We start from the raw sequence: 16195 nt of genomic DNA, 5'->3' as shown, positions 1-16195 counted from the left end.
TTTTGAGATAGGGTCTGGCTCTGTCACCCAGGCTGGAGTGCAGTGGTATGATCTCGATTCACTGCAACCTTTGCCTCCTGGGCTCAGGTGATCCTCCCACCTCAGCCTCCTGTAGCTAGGACTACAGGCTCACACCACCACACCCAGCTAATTTTTGTAGAAATGGGATTTCACCATGTTTCCCAGGCTAGTTTTGGATTCCTGAGCTCAAGCAATCTTTTCACCTTGGTCTCTCAAAGTGCTGGGACTATAGGCATAAACGACCACGTTTGCCCAAATCCAGATTTTTATGTGAAATCTACCCTTTTAAAATATTGGTGGCCAGGTGTGATGGCTCACGCCTGTAATCTCAGCACTTTGAGAGGCTGAAGTGGGAAGATTGCTTGAGACCAGGAGTTCGAGACCAGACTGGGCAACACAGTGAGACTCCATCTCCACAAAAAATAAAAAAACTAGCCGGGTATGGTGGCATGTGCCTGTAGTGCCAGCTACTCAGGAGGCTGAGGCAAGAGGATCGCTTGAGCCTGGGAGTAGGATCACACTACTACACTCCAGCCTGGACAAGAGAGAGAGATTCTGTCTCCGAAAAAAAAAAAAAAAAAAAAAGATAAAAAGTAAAATGGTGGTGAAAAAATTTTAACATAACATGCAGCAGGCTCAACAGGCACACATGAATAGCCCACTGGTTTGCACCCTCTACTCTAGAACAACGTTTACAAAATGTGACTTTCCCTCCAGGGTTATGGCCAGGGATCCCGTCCCTTTTGGGCTCAGTCCCTACATAGGCCAGCCCCTCCCACCCCACCCAGTGCTGCCCCTGCCATCACAGCATAGGCACTGAAGACCATGGCATGTGGGCTGTGCTCAGACACAAAGCAGGTGTGCATGCACACCTGAGAAAGGTTCCCAGGTAGGTGGCTGTATTAGTCTGCTTTCACACTGCTATAATGATGTACCTGAGACTGGGTAATTTATAAAGAAAAGAGGTTTAATTGACTCACAGTTCCGCATGGCTGGAGAGGCCTCAGGAAACTTAAAATCATGGCAGAAGAGGAAAATGCATCTACAATCACGGCAGAAGGGGAAGACGCATGTCTTACATGGCAGGTGAGAGAGAATGAGCAAGAGCAGGGAAACCTGCCTTATAAAACCATTATATCTCGTGAGAATTCACTCATTATCATGAGAACAGCATGGGGGAAACTGCCTCCATGATCCAATCACCTCTCACAAGGTCTCTCCCTAAACACCTGGGGATTACAATTCAGGATGAGATTTGGGTGGGGACACAAAGTCTAACTATATCAGTGGCACAGGCGATAACCCAGACACGGATGTGAAGCAGCAGGTTCTCAAAGGAAGAGATGCTGTCTATGTTGGGCTTGCCGTTGTGCACAGTTTTGGAAGCACTAGAAGAAATTGTTGGGATAAAGAAAGCCCTTGTGAAAGCTAGCGCTGGAGCGTGGAGGGGAAGCGTCAACCCCAAAACAGCCAGGTCCTGGCAGGGCCCACAAGGGGGCACTGCTGCTCTGTGTGGGAAGGTGGGCCAGAGGCAACGGGAAGCTGCTGGGACTCAACCCCAGCATCTGCTCCCACCTCCAAGTCTTCTCAGTGTTCTCCGGTTTCTGCCCCTTTTCCTTCACACGGTCTTCCAGATCTTGTTCCTTCCCCCGTTCCCTCAGTTTCCCCATCCCTCAGATCTTGCCATTCTCCACTACAGAGCCCTAAAAATTCTGTCTGCTTTCCTCCTCCCACTGGTCCCTTAGGGTTGGAGAATTTCTCTCCAAGTTGAGATTCACTATCTAGTTCATCTCCTGATTGAACAAATGAAGACGGGGACGTGACCAGGCACAGTGGCTCACTCCTGTAATCCCAGAGCTTTGGGAGGCAAGAGGCTCGCTTGAGCCTAGGAGTTTGAGACCAGCCTGGGCAACAAAACGAGACCCTATCTCTACAAAACATAAGATAAATTGACAGGCATGGTGGCGGGCACCTGTAGTCCTAGCTACTAAGGTTAAGACTGCAGTGAGCCATGATTGCACCACTGTACTCTGGCCTGGGTGACAGAATGAGACCCTGTCTCAAAGAAAAAAAAAAAAAAAAAGGAAAAGAAAGAAGGAAAGAAAGAAGAAAAGAAAAGAAAATAGACATAGACCAACAGTGAGACCTGCCCAAGGTCACTAGGAGGGAAGAGGCAGTTCTAAGATGGAATCCAGGTCTGTTGGGATCCAAGGATGTCCCTTCTAATGGGCCGGTTATTGGTTCAACAAATATTTACTGAGTGTTTATTATGTGCTAGACACTATTATAGATACCAGGGATAGAGCAGTGAAAAAAATAAATAAGAATCCCTACCCTCATTGAGCTGGCATTCTAGAGAGATGAGCAAACATAATTCAATGACATAGTGTGTTTCAAGGTGACAAGTGCTTTAGAATAAAATTAAGCAGGGAAGGGGGATTGGGAGTGCTCTCCGTCATTTTAATAGGGTGATTATAGAGAAAGTGACATTTGACACAGGTGAAGTAGGTGAAGACATGAGCTGTGTGAAGACAGAATGTGTCAGGCCTTGAAAGGCTAGATGTAAAGAAGATCATCCTAGCGAACAGAAACCGAGAGGCAGTGCTCAACTGCCAGGAAGAAGTCAGCTTCAATAAAACTAGCATAGGCCAAGAGTAGTGGCTCGTGCCTGTAATCACAACGATTTGGGAGACTGGGATAGCAAGATCACTAGAGTCCAGGAGTTTGAGACTAGCCTGGGCAACACAGTGAGACCCCGTCCCTACAAAAGAAAAAAAATTTTAATTAGCTACATGTGGTGCACACACCCATAGTTCTAGCTACTTGGGAGGCTGAGGTGAGAAGATTGTTTGAGTCCAGGAGTTCGAGGATGCAGTGAGTTATAACTGTCCCACTGCACTCCAGTCTGTTGCTATTTTATTTTATTTTTATTTTTATTTTTGAGACAGAGTGTTGCTCTGTCACCCAGGCTCGAGTGCAGTGGCATGATCTCAGCTCACTAAGACCTCAGCTCCCCAGCTTCAAACGATTCTCCTGCCTCAGCCTCCTGAGTAGCTGGGATTACAGGCATGTGCCACCGTGCCCGGCTAATTTTTGTATTTTTAGTAGAGACGGGGTTTTGCCATGTTGGCCAGGCTGGTCTGGAACTCCTGACCTTAGGTGATTCCCCTGCCTTAGCCTCCCAAAGTGCTAGGTTTACAGGCATGAGCCACTGCGCCTGGCCAGCCTGTTTCTATTTTTAATAAAAAAGCTGGAGCAGTTTACACAGGTGCATGACATGGATGAAACCTTCATGTCCTTCCAACACACTCAGTGCGAGTTATGCGAATACAGCTGCAAATGGATTGGCTTATCTGACTCCAAAGTTTGCTATAATATTTAATCCAGCTCCTGGTCTTCTGGGAAGTGTGATGAGGTCCCATGGATGGGATGGAAATAGGGAAGGCAGGTTAGGGGACAGAAGACTGGCTGTAGAAGTCATAGCCAGAGCAATCAGGCAAGAGAAAGAAATAAAGAGCATCCAAATTGGAAAAGAGGAAGTCAAACTATCTCTCTTTGCTGATAATATGATTTTATACCTAGAACACCCTAAAAACTCTTCCAAAAGACTCCTAGAGTTGATAAATGAATTCAGTAAACTCTCAGGTTACAAAATCAATGTATACAAACCTGTAGCACTGCTATACACCAACAATGACCAAGCTGAGAGTCAAATTAAGAACTAAAGCTACAGAAAATACCTAGAAATATATGAACCAATGAAATGAAAGATCTCTATAAGGAGAACTACAAAACACGGCTGAAAGAAATCATAGATGACAAAAACAAATGGAAATACAGCCTATGCTCATGGATTTGAAGAATCAATATAGTGAAAATGACTATGCTGTCCAAAGCAATCTACAGATTGTAATTCCTATCAAAATATAATACCAACTTTATTTTTCACAGAATTAGAAAAAAACTATCCTAAAATTTATATGGGATCAGAAAAGAGTCCAAATAGCCAAAGCAATGCTAAACAAACAGAATAAATCTGGAGGTATCAGAATACTACACTTCAAATTATGCTACAAGGCTATAGTAACAAAAACAGCATGGTACTGGCATAAAAGTAGTTACATAGATCAATGAAATAGAACAAGAAAAAACAAATAAAGCCAAATACTTATAACCAACTAATCTTTGACTAAGCGTACAAAAACATACATTGGGGAAAGGACACCATATTCAATAAATGTAGCTGGGAAAACTGGCAAGCCACACGTAGAAGAATGAAGCCAGATCCTTATCTCCCATCTTATAAAAAATAATCAACTCAAGATGGATCAAGGATTTAAATCTGACCTGAAACCATAAATATTCTAGAAGAAAACCTAGGAAAAACTCTTCTCGACATTAACTTAGGCAAATAATTTGTGATGAAGACCCCAAATGCAAATGTAACAATAACAAAAATAAATAAATGGGACCTATTAAACTACAAAGTTTCTGCACAGCAAAAGAAATAATCATCAGAGTAAACAGACAACCCACAGAATGGGAGAGAAAATATTTGCAAACTGTGTATCTGACAAAGGACTAGTATCCCGAATCTACAAGAAACTCAACCAAATCAGCAAGAAAAAAAAATCCTATTAAAATGTGGGCAAAGGACATAAATAAAGATTTCTCAAAAAAAAAAAAAAAGATATACAAATGGCCAATAAACATATTTTAAAAGTCTATGTTACTAATAATCAGGGAAATGCAAATTCAAACCACAGTGAGATACCACCTTACTCCTTACTCCTGCAAGAATGGCCATTACTGAAAAGACAAAAAAACAATAGATGTTGGAGTGGCTGTGGTGGAAAAGGAACATTTATTTATTTATTTATTTATTTATTTATTTTTTTTGAGACGGAGTCTCGCTCTGTCACCCAGGCTGGAGTGCAGTGGCGGGATCTCAGCTCACTGCAAGCTCCGCCTCCCGGGTTCACGCCTTTCTCCTGCCTCAGCCTCCCGAGTAGTTGGGACTACAGGCGCCCGCCACCTCGCCCGGCTATTTTTTTTTCTATTTTTTAGTAGAGACGGGGTTTCACCGTGTTAGCCAGGATGGTCTCGATCTCCTGACCTCGTGATCCGCCCGTCTCGGCCTCCCAAAGTGCTGGGATTACAGGCTTGAGCCACCGCGCCCGGCCGAAAAAGGAACATTTATACACTGCTGGTGGGAAGGTACATTAGTACAACCTCTGTAGAAAACAGTATGGAGATTTCTCAAAGGACTAATAGTAGATCTACCAAGCCATCCAGCAATTCCACTACTGGGTATCTATCTAAAGGAAAAGAAGTCATTATAACAAAAAGACATCTGCACATGTATGTATATCACAGCACAATTCACAATTGCAAAGATATGGAACCAACGTAAATGCCCACCAACCAATGAATAGATAAAGAAAAATAAAAGAAAAAAAAAATATATATATATATATATATATATATAATGGAATACTATGCAGTCATAAAAAGGAATGAAATAAATTCTTTTGTGGCAACTTGGATAGAACTGGAGGCCATTATTCTAAGTGAAGTAACTCAGGAATGGAAAACCAAATGCCACATGTTCTCACTTATAAGTGGGAGCTAAGCTATGGTATGCAAAGGCATACAGATTGGTAAAATAGACACTGGAGACTCAGAGATAGGGAGAGTGGGATGAGTGAGCAATGAAAAACCACCTATTGGGTACAATGTACACCACTTGGGTGATCAGTGCACTAAAACCCTAGACTTCACCACTATACAATTCATCCATGTAACAACAACAACAAAAAAATGTGTATTCCTAAAGCTATTGAAATAAAAAATATTTTTAAAAAAAGAAGAGTGGGTGTTCGAAGAAAAGCATGGCTTGGGGTGTGCATTCCCACTCTGGGTGTGTAACTATGTATATCATTTTCTGCTTGGCATCCAAGGCTCCATCTACCCTCTTGTCCCCCAGACCCCCACAGCCTCAGCCTCCACCATACTGGACATACCTACCTCTTCCCCAGCCCTGAAACATCCCAGTGGCCTCTTTGCACCCTAACTAATGAATTGTTTTTCACTTTACTTCCTCCTTGAGAATTTAGCCCCATGGCCATATCTTCTTTCTTGAACCCTTCCTTCCTCCACGCTCCAAGACCTTGTCTCAATTCTTTGATCACAGCTCCTTGGTCTTCTTTCCTTGCCCCCTGTCACTTCTCTTCTCCTTCAGCCTTGCCCCAACCTCAGGAATTCCTCAAAGTTCTTCTTTATTGTTCTCCTCCCTGCTTCACCTTGGTCATTAAGGACTTTGTTGATAGTCATTGTTTCAGTTTTACGCCTCTGTGCTGATGCCTCCCACATCATTACCCAGAGTCTCCATCTCTTTGAGCTCAGGCCAGTATTTCCCACTACATGAGTGGGCAGTTCCATCTGAAAGCCCCACATGCATACCAAGCTCAACAGACCCAAGCCAAGCTCATCCCACACACAATTTGCTCCCCTGCTCTGTCTCTATTGGTGGTGGCCTTATCTCTCCAGCTGCTCAGCTCAGATCCCCAAATCAACCATAACTCCTCACTCCCTCTTGCCTTCCCCTACAACCTATGCATGCAAGCTTCCATCCATTTTTCCATTCCACAAGTAATTATTGAATGTTTTCTATATGTCGGACTCTGTGTTGAGATGCTGAGAATACAGGGGTGAACAAGACAGACAAGGCTCCTACCTTCTTTTCAAGTCCCCTCTAGTAGATGGATGAGCTGGGGAGGTATGTGATAAATAAACACACATACAAGCTACCTTCCACTATTCCCAGAGCTCCGAAGGCAACAAAGCAGCATGAAGTAGTAGTGACTGAGTGGTTATTCAATCGGGTGGTCAGGGAGGCCTTCTCTGAGTAACATTTGAGCTAAGGCCTGAATGAGAAGAAGACATCAGCTATGCAAAGATCTAAATAGTGAGCATGTGTAATGGCACTGGAGTGGGAACATGATTAGTATTTTCAAAGGTGAGCAGTCAGTGTGCTTGAAGTGCAGGGAACAAGTGAAGAGCAGTAGGAGACGGGGTGGAAGAGGTAGGTAGGACCAGACCATGTAGGCCCTGATGAGGAACTGGTCAAGTCTTGTCTACTCCATCTCTGCAGCATCTCCTCTACCCAGCCTCTGCCGCAGTGTCTCCAGCACCCTAGTTCCCATTTCATCCCTTTCCACTCGGATGTCAGGGAGAGGCCCTCACCTCCTTTCTCTCTTTTCCTGCTCATTTCCAGCTATACTGGTACCAGGTGAATCTCTCTAATGATAAGTATCATTGTATGTCTTTCTGCTTAAAGCCCATCAATGCCCCCACCTCCCCCAACTGACTACTAAATTGTGGCATTCAGGACCCCATTATGTGGCCTTGGCCTATCCACCAAGTTTCTCTTCTCCTTCATATTCCTTCTCCAGCCATGTCCTGAATATGCTCCTTTAGGTCCCTCTGCCAAGAGTGGAGGTAGGACTGCTCTTGGGCTCAGAGAACCCTGCTTCCATGTCCCAGCTCTGCCAGTTCTTATCTGTGGGGCTGTGGGCAAATTATTTAACCTTTAGGGGCCTCAGTTTCCCCATACATAAAATGAGACTCAGAGAGATGTGTGGATTACTTAGCAATGTACGTTATTTATTGGAAAGTGCTATGACCCTACCCAGGGCTTACTATATTTTAAACCCCCACTGATCTGGCAACACTCAACTCAAATATGCCCCCACCATGAAATCATTCATCCTGAAAGCTTCCAGCAAGATATCATTTGTCTCTCTGAGTTGTCATTGTGCTTGGCATCTCTCTCAAGGCCTCCATTTTGTTTACACCTCATCTTAGGTTCCTTTGGGTAGCAATCACATTACCAGCATTTCCATTACTCTATGAGCATCTGGGGTCACGACCCTTACAGGGTTCATCTCTGAGCCCTTCTTAGTGCCCAGCTCAGGGAGGTAGGGAGGCCTAATGAAAAGCAACTGGAGTCTCACAGAGGTGGGTTCAAATCCTGGCCCTGCCACTTCTTAGCAGTATGATCTTGAGCAAGCCACTTCAATCTTGGAGTCCCAGTGTTTCCATCTGTAAAATGGGTGCAGGGTTGGTGACATGGTTTGGCTCTGTCCCCACACAAATGTCATCTTGAATTGTAGTTTCCATAATCCCCATGTATGATGACAGGAACCTGGTGGGAGGTAATTAAATCATGGGAGTATTTTCCCCCATGCTATTCTCATGATAGTCAATAAGTTCTCACGAGATCTGATAGTTTTCTAATGGGTTTCCCCTTTCGCTCAGTTCTCATTCTTCTCCCTGCTGCCATGTGAAGAAGGACGTCTTTGCTTCCCCTTCTGTCATAATTGTAAGTTTCCTGAGGCCTCCCTAGCCATGCTGAACTGTGAGTCAATTAAACTTTTTTCCTTTATAAATTACCCAGTCTCAGGTATGTCTTTGTTAGCAGCATGAAAACGGACTAATACACGTGCCTACCTTGCTAGAGTGTTGAGAAGATCCTGTAAAATGTGTGTTATGCATTTATCACAGTGCCCAGTAGAGTCATAGGCATAATGTGAGTGTTAAATCACTGTTCATCATGTTGGATCATTTTCTCCAGGGCCCCACTTGGCATGCTCTCCTTTCCCTTCTTCGGGTTAATTCACACCTTTCAAGCCTCAACCACCCTTCCCTAACTAACCACCCCCCTGCCCAGAGCTCCTGAAGCATTTTTTTAAAGAGACAGAGCTTCCCTCTGTTGCCTAGGCTGGAGTGCAGTGGCACGATCATAGCTCACGCAGCCTCAAGCTCCTGGGCTCAAGAGTTCCTCCTGAGTGGCTAGGACTATAGGTGTGCACCACCCATGCACGGCTAGTTAAAAAAAAAAAAAAAAAAAAAAAACCTGTGCGTAGAAACAGGGTCTTGCTACGTTGTCCAGATTTGTCTTGAACTCTTGGGCTCAAGCTATCCTCCCACCTTGGCCTCCCAAAGCAATGAAATTACATGTTTGAGCCACTGTGCCTGACCTTGTGAAGCACTTTTTCAAGTGGATTTTTGTCACATCAAACTAACCTCAAATATATAAGCCAGTCTCTAGGCCTAAGCTATGACATTAAGGACAGGGCCAGGTGAGACTCATCTCTTTGGCCCCAGTGTACATCACAGGGTCTGGTCTACAAGAGCCACTGCTTAGTGAGGTCTAGGAGTGCACACTGGATGAAATTAAATATTTGTGTGTAGGAGCAGGGAGACATGAGAGGACATGAGGCAGAGGTTGCAGAGATGGAAAGGGACACTGGAACTCCAAGGAAACTGGGGAAGGGTGGGTGAGGACGACATCAAAAACCCTTTCGTTCCCTGGGGACGAGGGATTGAGCATAGATACTGAATGTACACTGTACACCAGGCACCATGCCATGTACTTTCCCAGACAAGATGTCATTTGAACCTCAAAAATCCCCCATAAAGTGTTAGCACCACTTTTTCCTCGATGGAGATCTGAGAGCCCAAGAGGCAAAGGACTGGGACTTCAACCCAGACTCCCAAGCCTGTCTTCTTTCCACGGCAGCCCAATGCAAAGGGAGAAGCGACTCTTACCTCTTGCTGGTGGTTTCAGGAGTAGAGGAGAGAGTCCGGAGGGAAGCAGGAATGGTAGGTGTGAGAGCTGTTGAACAAACGAGGAAATGCTTTTGAATAAGGTCTCTGGAGGAAAGCTGGCTGAAGAGAAGTGAGAGCCGGAGGCAGGAAGTGGGGCAGGGCTGCTAGGATGCACAGCAGTCCATAGAGGCTGCTTTCATCCACCTCAGCCCACCCTGATGGCCTGCTGGGAGTCAGCCTTCTCTGCCCCGCCTCTGGGGTTCTGGCCATGGTCAGGAATTGCCCTAGGGTAGCCCTGGGCTGCTGCAGCACCTGTAAAACAGGCTGATGGTGATAAGCCTGGGACTGAGCAGAAATCAGGGCTGCATATGAATTTTCATAAGCCCTAAGTACTTTAGCTTTAGTGGGCCCCTTCCTGCAAAAACGGTATTAAAATTGTATTATATGACTGCATTGATATAATGACAAAAGTTGTCTAGACTGTACCAATCATCGTATATTGTTATTATATTCATTTTTTTCTTCCAATATTAAAATAAATTAAAATTAAAACACTTCTGTGAACCCTAGGTGTTGGGCCTACTATGTCTAATGATGATAAATCAGCCCTGGCAGAGGCCAGCACAGAGACTGCAAAAGAGTGAAAACTTTCCTGCCCAGGGGAGAGAGGCACTAAGGCCTGGGCAGCTGGAAGTCTGTCTCTCCACTCAGCACAGCTCACACTTGTGACCACAGCAACACTTGCTGCCTCCCTTGATGGAGTGAGTATGGAGACTCCTCATTGCTCAACTCCACCGCAGCCAAACCTTCTAGTCCAGAGAGGCAAGCAGGTTCCTGCTAGACCCTCTAACTGGCTCTTATGACATTGGACAAGCTTATCACTGTCAAATGAGAGCCATTTATGGCACAGGGCTACTCACTGGGAAAGGATGGAGCAAGGCCTCAGGCGGCTCTAGGGATAGAGAGCCCCAGGGCTCCCAGACTCCTTTCTTCTCAGGGGAAGAAGAAGAGTTGGGCCCAGCCTGAGGCTGGCCTCCTTTCAATCAGCACCCCCGGGGTGGGGGTGGAGAGATAGGCAGCTGAATCTGTGGCTCCACTTTGTCCATAGAGTGGAACACATTGTCTAGGTCACAGAAAAACACCAGAATAAATAACAGCTGCTTGTGTAGGCGCAGGAAATTGCCATGTCCTGGCTTGTGACAACTTTATGACGAGGGGAAGCAGAGGAGGTAGAGATGGGGAATGAGATAGGGGGTAAGAGGGCAAGGTGCTAAGGAGGGAGGCAGGGCACTGGGCCCAGGAAAAGGAGGAGGAATCACAAATAAAAACTCTCCAAGTGGTTGATACAGTTCTGCCACCTGTTTTCTCATTAGATACTCACAAAACCTTGCAGGTGGGTAGACTTTTGAATTCCCCATTTAGAGGTGCAGAAACAGGCTCCAAGCGGTGAAGGAAGGATCTTGCTTAATGTTATACTCAGCTAGTTAGCGATGAAGCTAGATTTAAGCAAATTAGGTCTGTGTGACTTGAAAGTATTGGGTGGGTGGGAAAAGACCAGTCAGTGAGGTGATGGTGGAGAGGTCAGAGGTGAGTGAGATGAGAGTGCCTTTTCTCATGGTTTCACCCATCTTGGGAGCCAGGTCAGTCTCTGCACTGCCTCCAAAAAAGTGCACTTGATTTATTTCCAAAAGACCCTGGGGTGGGTATCAGCATAATAGCTAACATTTATTTAGTGCCGACAATATACCAATCACTGCTTACCAATTTTACATGCCTTTCCTCCTCTAATGCAGGGGACCCCAACAGTAGGGGTCCATGGCCTGTTAGGAACTGGGCCACACAGCAGGAGGTGAGCAGCGAGTGAGCATTACCGACTTAGCTCTGCCTCCTGTCAGATCAGTGGCGGCATTAGATTTCCATAGGAGCACGAACTCTATTGTGAACTACGTATGCGAGGGATCTAGGTTGCACGTTCGTTATGTGAATCTAATGCCTGATGATCTTCTGAAGTGGATCAGTTTCATCCCGAAACCACCCCTCTTTCTCCCACCTCCAGGCCTCATCTGTGGAAAAATGATCCTCCAAGAAACTTGTCCCTGGTGCCAAAAAGGTTTGGGGACCACTGCTCTAACACTTACTGTGCACTTACTATGCCAGGCATAGATTGAGTGTGCCTTATATTCGTCAGCTTGTTTCCTTTTGCAACAACCCTGTTATTAACACAGTCATGTACCACATATCAACATTTCAGTCAATGATGGACCTCATATGTGATGGTGGTCCCATAAGATTACAATACCATATTTATACTGTACCTTTTCTATGTTTAGATGTTTAGATACACCGTGTTACAGTTGCCTGTAGTATTCAGTACACATGCTGTGTAGGTTTGTAGCCTAGGAGCAACAGGCTATACCACAGGGCCTAGATATATAGTAAGCTATCTAGGTTTGTATATGTACACTCTCTGTGGTTCACACGATGACAAAATCGCCTAATGACACATTTCTCAAAATATCCCTGTGGTTAAGTGATACGTGATTGTAGTTCCATTTTATGGATGAGAAAAACTGAAACCCATAGAGATGAGGGGACCTACCTTCACACAGCTAGCAAATGAGGGAGGCTGCATTTGAAGCTTGGTCTGGCAGACTCCAAAGACCAAAGAAAGATTGGGATTGGGCAGGATGCTGGGCATTGGAACCAGCGGGATAAACTCAACAGAGTTAGAGGAACTGAAAATGGAGCATAGTCAGAGACATAGCAACAAAAGACTGAACTTAGTCTTCACCCAGAGGTTGTTGAGAAGTGGCTTTCCATGTCCATGGAGGAAAGAGAAAAGGTAGGTTTAGGGAGCCGCTGGAGAAATTGACATAAACATTAGGAAGAACTTCCTTATTCTGTGGATCACTAAAGCACTAACTTATCTGGCAGCATCTTGCTTGAAGGCAAGGAGCTGTCTAAAATAACTCCCATAAGGCCAGGAGGTAGCGCCAGAATTTGGGGAGAACATGCAAAGACTCAAATTCCCTGGCAAACAGCAGTGCTGAGCTCCTCTTCTAGGGAACAGTCCATGGGTACAGGCGCCCAGGTTTAAAAACTCTGGTCTAACTTAAATCCTGCCAGTTGCAGTTGAAGTTAACTGGCCAAGACCAATAGGACCAAGGTCCCTCAAGTCAGGGATTGAAGGTGAGAAGGCAAAAGAAGAAGAAACAAGGAATATAAGGAACTATGTACACTACAGCCATCTTCACAGAGCTCTGAAGGAGAGGCCCTCACTGCCAGTTCAGCTTGGGCATCTGGATGCAGACAGACAAGGCAGGCATGTAGCTGAGAGAATTGTTCAGCAGGCACTCAGAGGGTGGCAAGCAAGCAGATAGGACTGAGCTCCCTCCAGGGGCTCAACATTATGTCAGCCATGCCAATGAGACAAAATATCGAAGAATCATTTCTCACTGCCACATGGCCCTTTACACCCAACCGAGCATCGCTCTGTTTATTGGCTTACATGGGCTTCCCGAATGCTCCATGAGAGGCAGGATGAAGGTTCTTCTCTCTTCTCTAGGGCACTAGGAAAAATACTTATCTGAGAATCAGGAGCCATGGGATCTTGTCTCAACTCTGTTGCTTGTGAACTCTAAGAGCAAAATCCCCCACCCTGCTCTTCCCCAAAGTCCATCCAGTGGAAGTGGAGACATGGTCTAGGGAGTGGAACTAGGGCCAGTTGTCCACATCCCACATCTGTCCCAGGGGGTGGACTTGGGGACTTCTTGGCCCCTGTTGTCTAGGAGGAAAGCCCTGTCCCTGTCCTGTGTGCAAGTAGGCCTATGCATACACACACCTACCCATAGCCATGTGCACCATATATGCATGCCCATGTGTGCACAGAGGAGCACATACAGAGACAGGCACAGAGCTCAGATCCTTTGCTCCCTGGCTGGAGCAAATGTGAGGAGAAGAGAAGAGAGGACAGGGTCAAGAAATCACAGAAAGTACAAGGAATTCAGCCCTAGTAAGGGGTCCAGCAGCAGCTGGATGAGATTATTGTTGTCCAGCACCCTGTGAGAAGACTACTCAGCAAAGAGGGAACAGCAGGTGGGAACTACCCAGGCAAGAGCCGTAGCTCTGTGATGGGGAGTGACCAGAGGTATGGTCTCCAATCTGCTTTTCCCCAGACTCTTGCCCTCATCCTGGACAGCCTTCAGGAAGGTGTCACAGAGTTGCCCCAACAATGGGGCCAAAAAGTTTGTGAACATCCAAGGTAAAGTCTCTTTTCAAGGATGGGCCTTGCCAGCCCTTCAACCTTGCATTATTCTCATTTATCCAAACACAAAGGTTGACTCCCAGCAACTGCTATGTGAATTGGTCTCATTGTTTTACCATTTACTGAGTAATCAGGCTGCATGACCAAGGTTAAAAGTCGTATAAATACCCCTGACAGAAGAGACCAGTGCGTGAGTCAAAGTGGTGAGAACGGACAACATGTTCATCAAGCTCTAGTGGCACAGTGTTTACCAACAGCAAGACAGAGAATGTGTGCACAAGATCCAGGCTCTGGATTAGCACCTCATACGAGGGCTTCAGGTTGAAAAGAGCGCCCCCTTGTCCTTCTACCCTTTCTACCATATGAAGACGTGGGCTGGTTCCTCCCCTTGGGAGGATGCAGCAACGAGAGGCCATCTTGGAAGCAGAGAGCAGCCCTCGCCAGACACCAGTCTTGCTGGCACTTGATCTTGTATTGCTCAGCCTCCAAAACTGTGAGAAATAAATTTTTATTATTTATAAATTCCCCAGTCTGTAGTATTTTGTTATGGCAACACAAATGGACTAAGATGCTCAGAGTCCCTTTCTTGACTCCCCTTCGTCTCCACTGCACCCCCAGAGGGAAAGAAGTCACTCACAGCCACTCCATGCAGGAAAGGTCTTGAAAGAGCTGTGGAGTCAGTGAGCAGATGGAGTTGTGGAAGCTGCGGGAGCAGAAAGGCCCAAAAGGAAAGAGCAGAGTTAGGGGCATGGACAGGGCTGGGCCTGGAGTTTACCCGGGCAGTGGGTGTTCTGGAGACTCCAGGAGGACTGGCTTGAGTGGAAAAGCAACCTCTGAAGAGTGAATTTAACTTAAGAGAGAAACACACGGTAAATTCCCAGTTAGTCATGAAAGGCACAGACCTCTTTCTCTGGTGAGTCCTTCTGTGAAACATTTGTTTTTGTAAAAGTTCCCTTTGCCTTAAAGTGTCTGCTCCTTGGCGAGCAGGTCTATGCAAACCTAAGCCCAAAGGCCAAGGAAGCTAAGAGGCTGATAAATTCAGTTTCTCAGAAATAAATATTTAATAGGGACTGAAGAACAGAAGCTATGTCTCAGACAGCTGTGAGTTGAGATGTTAGATGCCCCGCCTACACACATTTCTTATTGTTACTGTTGCCCCCTCAGCCTCAGGGATCATATACCATAGGAAAATGGTAAGTGTGCTTCAAATGGATATGTAGGACAATTGCTTCAGGGCAGGATTTATGGTAAGTACAATAACATCAGGGTTGTTTTGACTTAAGCAAAGATTTGGTAAGTACATGCTCTTATATCAGGAACAGAAGATAAAATAGAAATGTCAGAGGCATTCCTGGAACTGGGGTTAGTGAGAAGTCAACATGGTGGATTAGACTCCTAGATGAAGTTGCTTTAGCCTCTACAGTGTCCTACTGCCTTCTCACAAGAACAACTCCCCCAAAGGGGCCAGCCAACTCACTGGTGCCCAGGATCGCCAGGCCAGCAGGTGAGAGGGTGGAGACAGTTCTGGCAGCATATTCTCTTGCTGGAGACACAACTCACAGTCATGGTCCTTAGAGCAACAGTGGGGACTAATGCCTTCGTCATCTTTGTTAAGGAAGGACTTGGTAAGATCTGGGGTAGAGAGAGGTGATAGATGTCACTCCAGGCCTGACCAGTGATCTCTGGGACTGGACACAAGTGTAACTCTTGGATACAGGGTCATTTACAACTGGGAGCTGAACAACCCCCAACCAGAGCTGATACCCGGTGGCCAACAGGCATGGGTTCCAAAGAAAATACCAAGGTCACCTCAAACTCCAGTTCTTTCTGGGCTAGGTGCTCATTCTATCAATAGCTATTGGTTCTTTGGTAAATGGCCCCCATCTGTCCTACTCCCCAGCCAAAAAGCTGAGCACTTCCAAGTTTATCTATCCTCCAAACCCTCAGCCTCATCTCTATGCCCCAACCACCAGCCCCAGCCTCCTTCCAGAAAACCTAGCCCTCACGGCTTTCTCAGTTCCCACAAGCCCTCTAAAGCCTTGGAAGTGATGGAATGGATTGAATTGTCTAAAGGAAGCTATGAGCACAGAAGGGTGCTGAGGCACCTCCTAGTGTCCCATACTCTCTGGCCCCAGAGAAGCCCAGGACCCAAGAAAAGAACCAGGTCTCCCAAAGCTGTCCTAGGCCCCACTGACTCTCCCAAGTTCCAGACTTTCTACCTGGGCCCGCCAGAGACCTCATTTCCTGCTTTCCAGCAAAACACATTGGGCTTCTCCAAGTCAAGTGGGACCTGCACTG

This window comes from Piliocolobus tephrosceles, chromosome 12 (assembly GCF_002776525.5).
Source record: "Piliocolobus tephrosceles isolate RC106 chromosome 12, ASM277652v3, whole genome shotgun sequence".
Lineage (NCBI taxonomy): Eukaryota > Metazoa > Chordata > Mammalia > Primates > Cercopithecidae > Piliocolobus > Piliocolobus tephrosceles.
The sequence above is the reverse complement of the archived record's forward strand: the minus strand, read 5'-3'. Positions refer to the sequence as shown.